The following is a 12997-nucleotide window of genomic DNA, read 5'->3' as shown; positions in this document are numbered from 1 at the left end:
ACTCGTAAGTCTGACTTACCGCCTTAAAAAAATGCCCACAACACAAGGCATGAGTACGCATAAAAAAACAGAAAAGAGAGAAAATTACAAGTGTCAAATAAGACCAGCTAATTCACTACGAGCTTGAGACAAAGCAATCTTCGAATGACACAAGGCAACCTCCATATCCCGGACAAGGAAAGAGAACGCGACCCATTTTTCCTTCTGAGCAAGACGAGCATCATCTTTAACCATATCCACCAAAGATCTTGTACGCAATGACTTGGTTAGGCTGTGTTCCGCTGTTGCAATTGAATACCGATCCTTCGCTGACACACACCTGAAATGTCCATTGACTAAATCCAACACATTAACCAAACGAGTTAGCAAAGACACTTCTAGAACGAGTCCAATGCGATCTGACATTTCCAAACAATCACTACACCAAAACCAGGATTTTGTAACAGTGCAACCTGTCACAGTTTATTTTTCAGTCACAGATACACCTGTGATAAGTCATGCAACAGTTATAACTGTTATTAAATTTTGTATTCGTGATAATAATTAGGAATATTAAATTCTTTTATTAGTCACAATAATATTTGTTGACAATTTTACAGACAATCACAATTATAATTCAAAGTGATGATTCCACCCAAATATTTCACCACATCTAAAACAACCCCAAAATTATAACGAATTTTACTTGTCACTAATTTTTCCACATTTGTACAAACTAACAATTATATTTCATTTCTATAAATCAAAATACATTTTTTTTTTCTTTTTAATTTTCTTAATATTAGAAAACAGGATCACGACCAAGTCAACAAGTCATGACTTTATAGAAATTTGACTTTGACATATCTGCTTCTTCTGAAGACGGTGAAAATTACCAGACTACCCTTATCGGAATAAGTGCAATAAAAATTCCGAAAATTGTGAAAATGACCAGACTACCCTTATCGGAAATAAGTAAAGTAAATATTACAGACTGTTAAAATGACCATATTACCCTTAATGGAAAAAAGTGCAACAAAATATTATGCATGACTACCCTTATCAGAAATAAGTGAAGTAAACATTACAGATTGTGAAAATGACCATATTACCCTTAATGGAAATTAGTGCAATAAATATTATGGAAACTGTGAAAATGACCAGACTACCCTTATCGGAAATAAGTAAAGTAATTATTACAGACTGTGAAAATAACCATACAACCCATATAAGAAATAAGTAAAGAAAATATCACAGACTATGAAAACGACCATTTTACCCTTACTGGAAATAAGTGCAATAAACATTATGGAGACTATGAAAATGACCAGATTACCCTTATCGGAAATAAGTAAAGGAAATATTACACATTTTAAAAACGATCATATTACCCTTACTGTGAAAATAACCATATTACCCTTACTAGAAATAAGTGCAATAAATATCATGGAGACTATGAAAATGGCTATATTACCCTTACTAGAAATAAGTGCATTAAATATCGTGGAGACTATGAAAATGACCAAACTACCCTTATCATAAATAAGTAAAGTAAATATTACATACAATGAAAATGACTATTTTACCCTTACTGGAAATAAGTGTAATAAATATTCTGGAGACTATGAAAATGACCAGACTACCCTTATCCGAAATAAGTAAAGTAAATATTACAGACTGTAAAAATGGCCATATTACCCTTACTGGAAATAAATGCAATAAATATCACGGGGACTATGAAAATGACCAGACTACCCTTATCAAAAATAAGTAAAGTAAATATTACAGACTGAAAACGGCCATATTACTCTTACTTGAAATAAGTGCAAAAAATATCATGGAGACTATGAAAATTACCAAACTACCCTTATCAAAAATAAGTAAAGTAAATATTATGGACTATGAAAATGACCACTTTACCCTTATTGGAAACATATGCAATAAATATTATGGAGATTGTGAAAATGACAAGACTACCCTTATTGGAAATAAGTAAAGTAAATATTACAGACTGTGAAAATGACCATATTACCCTTACAGGAAATTAGTGCAATAAATATTATTGAGGGTGTGAAAATGACCAGACTACCCTTATTAAAAATAAGTAAAGTTAATATATCAAACTGTGAAAATGACCATATTACCCTTACTAGAAATTAATGCAATAAACATCATGGAGACAATAAAATGATCAAACTGCCCTTATCAAAAATAAGTCAAGTAAATATCATAGCCTGTGAAAATGACCATTTTACCCTTACTGGAAATAAGGTAATAAATGTTATGGAGACTGTGAAAATGACCAAACTACCCTTATCGGAAATAAGTAAAGTAAATATTACAAACTATGAAAATGACCATATTACCCTTAATGGAAATTAGTGCAATAAATATTATGGAGACGGGAAAATGACCAGACTATCCTTATCGAAAATAAGTAAAGTAAATATTGCAAACTGTGAAATGACCATATTACCCTTAACGGAAATTAGTGTAATACTATGAAAACGACCAGACTACCCTCATTAAAAATAAGTAAAGTTAATATTTCAGACTGTGAAAATGACCATATTACCCTTACTAGAAATTATTGCAACAAATATCATGGAGACTATAAAATGACTGAAATGCCCTTATCAAAAATAAGTAAAGTAAATATTATAGTCTGTGAAAATGACAATTTTACCTTAGTGGAAATATAAGTGCAATAAATGTTATGAAGACTGTGAAAATGACTAAACTACCCTTATCGGAAATAAGTAAAGTAAATATGACAAACAGTGAAAATGACCATATTACCCTTAATGAAAATTAGTGCAATAAATATTATGGAGACTATGAAAATGACTAGATTATCCATATCGTAAATAAGTAAAGTAAATATTACAGATTGTGAAAATGAGCATATTACCCTTATTGGAAATAAGTGCAGTAAATATTATGGAAACTGTGAAAATGACTATTTTACCCTTACGGCTGTAAGGATATAATGGTCATTTGCACAATCTATAATATTTACTTAACTTATTTCCGATAAGGGTAGTCTGGTCATTTTCTTTGTTACCGAGATATTTATTGCACTAATTTCTAGTAAGGGTAATTTGGTCATTTTCATTGTCAGTGATATTTACTTTACTTATTTCTGATAAGTGTAGTCTGGTCATTTTCACAGTCTCCGTAACATTAATTGCACTTATTTCCCTAAGGGTAAAATGGTCATTTTCACAGACTGTAATATTTACTTTAGTCATATCCGAAAAGGGTGGTATGTTCATTTTCAAAGTCTCCATAATATTTATTGCACTTATTTCCAGTATGGGTAGTAGGGTCATTTTCAGTGTCTATAATATTCACTTTACTTATTTCCGATAAGGATAGTCTGATCATTTTGACAGTCTCCATAATATTTATTGCACTAATTTCCATTAAGGGTAATATGGTCATTTTCACAATCTGTGGTATTTACTTTACTTATTTTTGATAAGGGTAGTCTGGTCATTTTCACAGCCTCCATAATATTTATTTCACTAATTTCCAATAAGAGCAGTATGGTCATTTTCACCGTCTGTTTGATATTTATTGCACTTATTTCCAATAAGGGTAGTTTGGTCATTTTGACAGTCGCCATAACATTTATTGCACTTATTTCCCGTAAGGGTAAAATGGTCATTTTAGCAGACTATGATATTTACTTTACTGATATCCGATAACGATGGTCTGGTCATTTTCACAGTCTCCATAATATTTATTGCACTTATTTCGAGTAACTGTCTGTAATATTCACTTTACTTATTTCCGATAAGGATAGTCCAGTCATTTTGACAGTCTCCATAATATTTATTACACTTATTTCTAGTAAGGGTAAAATAGTCATTTTCACAGTCTGTAATATTTACTTTACTTATTTTTGATAAGGGTAGTCTGGTCATTTTCACAGCCTCCATAATATTTATTTCACTAATTTCCAGTAAGGATAGTATAGTCATTTTCACCGTCTGTGTGATATTTATTGCACTTATTTCCAATAAGGGTAGTTTGGTCATTTTGACAGTCTCCATATTATTTATTGCATTTACTTCCAATAAGGGTAAAATAGTCATTTTCACAGTCTATAATATTTACTTTACTTATTTTTGATAAGGGTAGTTTGGTCATTTTCACTGTCTCTGTGATATTCATTGACTTATTTCTAGTAAGGGCAATAGGGTCATTTTCTCAATCTGTAATATTTATTTTACTTATTTCCGATAAGGGTAGTATGGTGATTTTAACTGTCTCCACGATATTTATTTCACTTATTTCCGATAAGGGTAGTATGGTCATTTTCACTATCTCCATGATATTTATTGCACTAGTTTCTAGTAAGGGTAATATGGTCATTTTCACTGTTCGTACTATTTACTTTACTTATTTCCGATAAAGGTACTATGGTCATTTCGTCTAATATATTTCGTCTTCAGTTCATCCGAACGAGAAACTCAGGTCTAACTCTAGCAATCTGATATATTTCGTCTTCAGTTCATCCAAACGGGAAACTCAAGTCTAACTCTAGTAATCTTTGAACCTGTGATGTTCGAATCTGATATATTTCGTCTTCAGTTCATCTGAACGATAAAACTCAGGTCTAACTCTAGTAATCTGATATATTTCGTCTTCAGTTCATCCGAACGAGAAACTCAGGTCTAACTTTAGCAATCTTTGAACCTGTGATGTTTGAATCTGATATATTTCGTCTTCATTTCATCCGAACAAGAAACTCAGGTCTAACTCTAACAATCTTTGAACCTGTGATGTTTGAATCTGATATATTCATCTTCAATTCATCCGAACGAGAAACTCAGGTCTAACTCTAGTAATCTTTGAACCTGTGATGTTCGAATCTGATATATTTCGTCTTCAGTTCATCCGAACGAGAAACTCAGGTCTAACTCTAGCAATCTTTGAACATGTGATGTTCGAATCTGATATATTTCGTCTCCAGTTCTTCCGAACGAGAAACTCGGGTCTAACTCTAGTAATCTTTGAACCTGTGATGTTTAATTCTGATATATTACGTCTCCAGTTCATCCGAACGAGAAACTTAGGTCTAACTCTAGTAATCTTTGAAACTGTGATGTTCAATTATGATATATTTCGTCTCCAGTTCATCCGAACGAGAAACTTAGGTCTAACTCTAGTAATCTTTGAACCTGTGATGTTCAATTCTGATATATTTCGTCTCCAATTCATCCGAACGAGAAACTCAGGTCTAACTCTAGTAATCTAATATATTTCATCTTCAGTTCATCCGAACGTGAGACTCAGGTCTAAGTCTAGTAATATTTGAACCTGAGATGTTGAAAACTGATATATTTCTGATCCAGTTCATCCTAACGAGAGACTCACGTCTAACTCTAGTAATCTTTGAACCTGGGATGTTGAAAACTGATATATTTCTGATCCAGTTCATCCGAACGAGAGACTCAGGTCCAACTCTAGTAATATTTGAACCTGGGATGTTGAAAACGGATATATTTCTGATCCAGTTCATCCGAACGAGAGACTCAGGTCTAACTCTAGTAATATTTGAACCTGGGATGTTGAAAACTGATATATTTCCGATCCAGTTCATCCAAACGAGAGACTCAGGTCTAACTCTAGTAATATTTGAACCCGAGATGTTGAAAACTGATATATTTCTGATCCAGTTCATCCTAAGGAGAGACTCAGGTCTAACTCTAGTAATACTTGAACCTGGGATGTTGAAAACTGATATATTTCCGATCCAGTTCATCCGAACGAGAGACTCAGGTCTAACTCTAGTAATATTTGAACCCGGGATGTTGTAAACTGATATATTTATGATCCAGTTCATCCTAATGCGAGACTTGGGTCTAACTCTAGTAATATTTGAACCTGGGATGTTGAAAACTGATATATTTCCGATCCAGTTCATCCGAACGAGAGACTCGGGTCTAACTCTAGTAATATTTGAACCCGAGATGTTTAAAACTGATATATTTCTGATCCAGTTCATCCGAACGAGAGACTCAGGTCTAACTCCAGTAATACTTGAACCTGAGATGTTGAAAACTGATATATTTCTGATCCAGTTCATCCGAACAAGAAACTCAGGTCAAACTCTAGCAATCTTTAAACCTGTGTTGTTCGAATCTGATATATTTCATCTTCAGTTCATCCGAACGAGAAACTCAGGTCAAACTATAGCAGTCTTTGAACATGTGTTGTTCGAATCTGATATATTTCATCTTCAGTTCATCCGAACGAGAAACTCATGTCTAACTCTAGCAATCTTTGAACCTGTGATGTTCGAATATGATATATTTCGTCTTCAGTTCATCCGAACGAGAAACTTAGGTCTAACTCTAGTAATCTTTGAACTTGTGATGTTCAATTCTGATATTTTTCGTCTTCAGTTCATCCGAACGAGAAACTCAGGTCTAACTCTAGTAATCTTTGAACCTGTGATGTTCGAATCTGATATATTTCGTCTTCAATTCATCTGAACAAGAAACTCAGGTCTAACTCTAGCAATCTCTGAACATGTGATGTTCAAATATGATATATTTCGTCTTCAGTTCATCTGAACGAGAAACTCAGGTCTAACTCTATCAATCTTTTAACCTGTGATGTTCGAATCTAATATATTTCGTCTCCAGTTCATCCCAATGAGAAACTCAGGTCTAAATCTAGTAATCTTTGAACCTATGATGTTCAATTCTGATATATTTCGTCTCTAGTTCATCCGAACGAGAAACTCAGGTCTAACTCTAGTAATCTTTGAACCTGTGATGTTCAATTCTAATATATTTCGTCTCCAGTTCATCCGAACGAGAAACTCAGGTCTAACTCTAGTAATCGTTGAACCTGTGATGTTCAATTCTGATATATTTTGTCTCCAGTTCATCCGAATGAGAAACTCAGGTCTATCTCTAGTAATTTTTGAACCTGCGATGTTCGATTCTGATATATTTCGTCTCCAGTTCATCAGAACGAGAAACTTAAGTCTAACTCTAGTAATCTTTGAACCTGTGATGTTCAATTCTGATATATTTTATCTTCAGTTCATCCGAACGAGAAACTCAGGTCTAACTCTATTAATCTTTGAACATGTGATGTTCAATTCTGATATATTTCGTCTCTGGTTAATCCGAACGATAAACTCAGGTCAATCTCTAGTAATCTTTGAACCTGTGATGTTCAATTCTGATATATTTCGTCTTCAATTCATCCGAACGAGAAACTCTGGTCATGTTTTTTTAAAACCCAAAATTTCAACTCAGGACATGTTTTCTTAAAACCCAATCTCTTTTTAAAAGCCCTGATTTGGCTCATTGATTTGATTTGATGTTATTAGTAATAATGAGTAGAGCTGGCAAACAAGCCAAATACCCATGAATTGACCCGGCCCGTAAAAACCCCGCCCGGCTTGGCTGGGACTAAACAAGACGGGCTAGGGTTGGAGAAATGCTGGTTTGTGGGAAACGGGTTAACCCGACCCGACCTGAAAACAGCGGGTACAACCCGTAACCCGCGCCCCGCTTGGCTGTTTTCTTCTTCCGATTACAGTCAGCTCCGAATTCAGTTCACCACTAGCAAATCGAGAACCCCATACATCCACAACAAATCGATTGAGAAGAGATACCTTGAGCATCACCAGTTCACAATCGAACTCAAGTCAATTGAATCACCACCCATGCCTTTGCACTCCCCAAATTTCAGTAGCTACAACTACCACCGCCTGCAACACAGATCCCATTCCTGTATTCTTGCCTCAAATCCCCTTCTTTGAAATTGATTAGCTCCACCAAAATTAGGTCAAGAACCCATTTCCATTTCCATTTCAGAACCTCACAGATCTGTCCTGTTGCTGCTCTGCTTCTCGAGAGAGAAATGAATGTTTCATTTCTTTGACAAAGACGAGAAGATGATGATAAGCAAATGTGGTGCATAAGCAGCCACGCCTTCTGTTCTTCTTAGACCCACTCGTGCGGCTCACATGCTTGACGGAACATAGACAGTTCTTTGTTTTGTGAGTTGATATCTCTGGCCATGAAATGATGGTGCAACCCATAAGTTCTTACTCCTTTGGAAATGCAAATCGCAAGTGCCAAATTAGCTCCTAAGCCATTTATTTTCCGGATGAACGGAATTTCTTGTATCTCCTGTAAAGACTCTAAAAAATAGTTATTAGCGAAATATCGAAACCTAGCTGGTATAAATGTGGGAATAAAAGTGACACTCATGTGCTTATTAGGTACATTATTAAGTCGTGCTTAATTACCACCGTCAGATTATATAGGATTAATCACATTCGTTCGTTTAGGCTATAAAATCAAAAAACCCACAGAAGATTTCATTTCGTCTCTTCGTCTCTTTCTTCTCCACTGTCTCTTCTTTTTCACTGCGCCTCCCCACCACCACCATCTTTATTTCACAGTGTGTTGCTAGTGCTCCCTAGAGGTTGAAGATAATTAGATCGAGTTTTTGAAGTTGATAGTTATTTAAAGTTTGATTTTGAAATCAGTTGAAGGTGGATCTGTGAGATAGAGATGCAATCGAGATGGTAATAAAGTGAATCTGAGAAGAAAGTAAGGTTCATTATTAGGGGTTTGAATTGTGGAATTACAGGGTTTTGATTACTAATTGAATTTCTGTTGAATCGGCAGAGAAGGGAAATGAAGGAGGGTTGTTGCTGCTACAGCCTACAGAATGACTTTCTATAGAGTCAAGACCTTAAATCTCTTCTTTAACCTCTTACTAATGTTCTCCCTAGAGGTCAAAAACTCATCTTCAAAGGTATCACCTTCTTTCCCCTCTCCTTTCCTCTGCAAGTTTAAATAACTGTATCTAATAATAAATCCATTCATGGGTTTTTGAACAGGGAAAGTTTTGGAGGACACCATGAAATTGAAATCACAAATCGATCTAAGCGATCTAAGCTTATGCATGGCTTCTCAGGGTTTTTACATCAAGGGGTAAGTAAATTTGAAAAAGATCGGATTTCTGTCAATATAATTGATTTTCAGAGAGACCCAATTTATAATTTTTGCTTTTTTTGGTTACTGGATGGACCAATTACGAAACAAGTAGGTAATGCTAAAGGATTAATGGATGGTAAGGTTGAGGCAGCAAGTTTTGTTGGAATAGGGTAATGGTTTGGCCGTTTGAAGGTTGTTGTGAAGGTTTTATAGGAATCTGAGGAAGAGGAGTATAGATTTGTTGAAGAATGGATAGTTGTGTCGTAGTAATTTGGTTTTTGGGTTGGATGAATCATTAAGATGAACCCATAAAATGTTGGACTCAAACAACTACAGGTCTTAACTCATAAATTTTGTGTTTTTTGATCTTTATTTATGTTTTAGTAACCAATTACAAATGATTTTGATTATTGCTTTTCTTAATTTTTCAGCCGACTAAGATCTGACAGTAACAACTATTATACATTGTTGCTCTTTTTTGACTAAAAGATCTCGCTGTTGTAGTTCGGTACGAATGCACAGCTATGAATAGAACATCTTGTTTGAGTAAATTATTGAGTTATGTGAAGCATACCAAGAATCCTTCTTTGTTTATGTTAGTTTCCTTCATGTATTGCCTAAAATATAGACAAATGCTTATTTTTTATTTCGTTCAATGGCTTTCTTGCTTTCCTGATCTCTTATGTTACTTTTTGAGACTGTCACCAGTTCTGGTTTGATGGATACAGCCCGTTCCAGATAGTATCACAACGTTTGTAGTTCTATTTATTTACATGTTACTTGTATTCTGTATACCAGATTTTAGCAGTTGGAGCAGGACCTTTACTCAGCTGGTTTGATTTGAATGAGATGACACACTCATAGATTCAGTGTGCCCCACAATCAGCATTTTCTATTTCCCTTCATCCATTGGGTGTATGTATTTGCTTCATCTTCTTTATTCCTTTTCTATATACGCATGATGGAATTTTTCTTTTGCTTATATGTTACAGTACTTATCATTATATTTTATATTAGTACATCTAGGGTACTTTTCATTATATCTTATATTAGTACATCTAGGTGTTTACATCTCACACATTTCCTGGTCCATATGCATTTGTGGATAGTGAGGAAGACACACATACATTCTAATTGCTTTTCAAAGGTATTCTCATTCGGTAGATATAATTTCCCTTATCCTCGTATCTTTTCCATTCAGGTAATGGCAGTCGGAGGCTTTGGAGATCTCGTGGATGTCATATCTCAGTTCAGAAGTCATTTGTGCACGTTTTGTTGTAGAGGTCACTGAACTCCTTGCTTTCGTATGCACTCACAGACTAGGGTGATCATTGTAAAAGTAGTGATTATGACGAGTTAGAGCAATTGATCTCTCCTACTTCCACCCACCGCGACGGCACAAAAAGATAAGTGCTTCACATCTTCTATTTTTCCTATTTGAAAGTTAATAATGTTGTTTAACACTCTGATCTTGTACACTGTATCAGGCGAGAGTTGGTATGGGCTGAACTGGGCTAGTTGCTCCTCTATAAAAATGATTAAACTAGTGTTTTGACCCCCTTACACTGCTGTTGTACATAATCTAGGGTAGTATTCTACGATTCTGCTTATGAATCTCTACAAGACGATAACCAAAGAAAGGCAAATGGCCTTGCTGTATGATTCACGGCACCTATGCATATGTTTCAGCTGCTCAAGATCCTAACATGTATTCTAACCAAGGCTATGGGGGTATTGGATATGGTAACTATCAATAGCACCAACATCAGGTAGATCTCTTTCTTTCCCTCATTTTCGGATTTTAAGTTTCATTATATCATGTAAATTATAGCCAGGTTAATATCTAACTTAATTTTGGTTTTGCTTCATACTGTGATTTGGTCAGATAGTCAGACTCAATGTGGTGGGCAGATGAAAGCTATATTTTTCAAGTAAAGAAGAGGTCAGGTCTCAGTAGTCTAAGACTCTAATGGTTTAGATGTATCCTAGTTAGATCTCCTATTTCCCATTTCCTGCTGCACGATGGATTGGACTGCTAACTTAGGGTAGTAAACATGAAGAGATTGTTATTTTCCATTGTTTTTTTTCCTTTCTGGTTTTATGTCTGTGTATGACTTTATCTTCTTGTGATGATGTGTATGAGCTTCGGGTGATGACAATACTACGCGACATCATGTGGCGAAGTCATTACTAAGAAATTCATTCTTACACCGTTGTATGCTTCTGTTGAATGCTCTCACTAGGCTTCTACATCTGATTATTCTGTACCTTATTTGTTTATATATGTTTGATGGAGCCTTGAAATCTTTTATTATTTTACCTCATAGTCATTTGTTTAGCGCAGTCGTGTCACTTGTGCCTGTACTTTCTTAACATGACGTCTGTTGGTGCATTAGTATAAGGTTACTCATTTCTACCCTAGGTAGCGAGTCTTTTGAACCTTCCATTATACATTTTTACTCATTCCTGACTTAAACATCTTGTTGTTGTAGGTTGGTGTGTGATAACATAAGTGGTAAAGGGAAGCTATTCCATTTCATGCCTCAAATCTAGTTGATGCTCATCCAATTTTAGTCTCATACAAGTTCAAAGTCTAATGTTTGTTCTTCATTGTCTTTATCTTGAATTGAAGCTATAGATTTTCTAATCAATTTATCTGTCTAAATTTTTGATAATCAATTTTCATGTTCTCATATTCTTGCAGCCTTTACATGCACATCAAACATCCACCCGTTGTGTCGTTGCTTCACAACCACCTGCCTTCCGCCTTAGAGTGAGAGGAAGAGTAAGACTAGATTTTATACTAAAATAAGCATATTCAATTAGTAAACTCTAATTTCTTTTTTTTTTCTATTTTAACACTCCTTTGTGAGCTGTATGACTTGTAGAATTGGCTGAGTGAAGTATACTCTAATAACTTATTTAAGTTATTTTGTTCTACTGTGTATTAAGAACTGAACGAAGTCATTGTACTGATGTTGATTTGCTTTGCAGGAACGACGTTCTTTGTCGTATGTGAACCAGAGACACAAAACATGGATGCTCTACTTGACAATTCACACACATAGATATCCACGTTGGGAAATCTGAGTTAGCTCTTTCAATATTAGCAGTGCAATTAAACATGTGAGTTAATTAAACCAAGTAGCTCGGCCAACCAATGAGCCGGGGCTTCCAATCGCCGGGAGAGGGGCTGGGTCAGGATATCTTGATCCAGACATCATCTGACCACCTTGCTGTTTCCTTTTCTTGGAACTATTTTGTTCCGCCGACTGCTCAGTACGACCCATGGCTGCACCCTGATAAACAAGATCGACGATGTAATGAATCATTCTCCAGTGGAACAATTCGAAGATGAAAACTGAAGTGTACAATATCTTACCTGAACACTTGAACTGGAAAAAGAATGTCGGGGACTCAACGCCTCACCAATCTGTAAACCTACAGCAAAAAAAAATAAATGAGAGAAGTTTTCAATGATAAACTAACAATCCTCTCTCTTTCAACATATTTATAAGACAATACGGATGACGTGGATAATACGTCGAGTGAATCTTAACAAACTTTATGACAATCACGTGGAGCCATAATACCTAAACAAGCTATGAAAAACCAGTCTTACCTCCTTGACCCTTGGAAGACGCCGTTGACTCTCCTCTTTTTCGAATTCTAATCCGGGGTCGCAATAAAGGCTTCAACAATAAACAACCACGTCTCAGTCTTTTAGAACAAACTAACACCTATGCATATTGAGAAGTGGAAAAGAGCTCGGATTTAAGAACTTAAAAACTCACCTGAGAAACAGTAGCAGTTGTATTCTTCCCTTTCTGAGCAGCCCCGCTACTTTTCCCTCTTGACCCGGACTTTATGCCGGCAGCAGCAGCAACCTCCGGATCAAGCTTGATACGCCCCCGGGCATTCAGTTCATGAGGGCTAACTGTTCCCACAGGATTGGCAACATCACACAAGAACTCAATCATCCGTGTCAGTTGATTATACCAGTTCGTACACCAAGTTTGTGTAAACTTCGGGGGGAC

At 35.5% G+C, this 12997-nt stretch overlaps 1 long non-coding RNA gene across 4 annotated transcripts; it reads left to right on the top strand.

Annotated features, from left to right (window-relative positions):
• The first annotated feature begins 8350 nt into the window (after positions 1 to 8350).
• On the top strand, positions 8351 to 12444 carry LOC113310032. 4 transcript variants are annotated; one of them, XR_003340884.1, is made up of 11 exons: positions 8351 to 8570; positions 8649 to 8778; positions 8864 to 8957; positions 9073 to 9296; positions 9392 to 9468; positions 9759 to 9875; positions 10162 to 10729; positions 10846 to 10902; positions 11453 to 11558; positions 11665 to 11745; positions 11955 to 12444. It is a non-coding gene; the product is annotated as an uncharacterized LOC113310032 (long non-coding RNA). The 4 variants fall into 4 exon arrangements; XR_003340882.1 differs by lacking the exon at positions 9392 to 9468; XR_003340881.1 differs by lacking the exons at positions 9073 to 9296; positions 9392 to 9468 and having other exon boundaries at positions 8351 to 8545.
• Positions 12445 to 12997: the final 553 nt, after the last annotated feature.

The sequence above is a fragment of the Papaver somniferum genome, chromosome 1, assembly GCF_003573695.1.
Source record: "Papaver somniferum cultivar HN1 chromosome 1, ASM357369v1, whole genome shotgun sequence".
Classification (NCBI taxonomy): Eukaryota; Viridiplantae; Streptophyta; class Magnoliopsida; order Ranunculales; family Papaveraceae; genus Papaver; species Papaver somniferum.
Note: the sequence above shows the minus strand (reverse complement) of the source record. Positions and strands in the feature narration are given on the sequence as shown.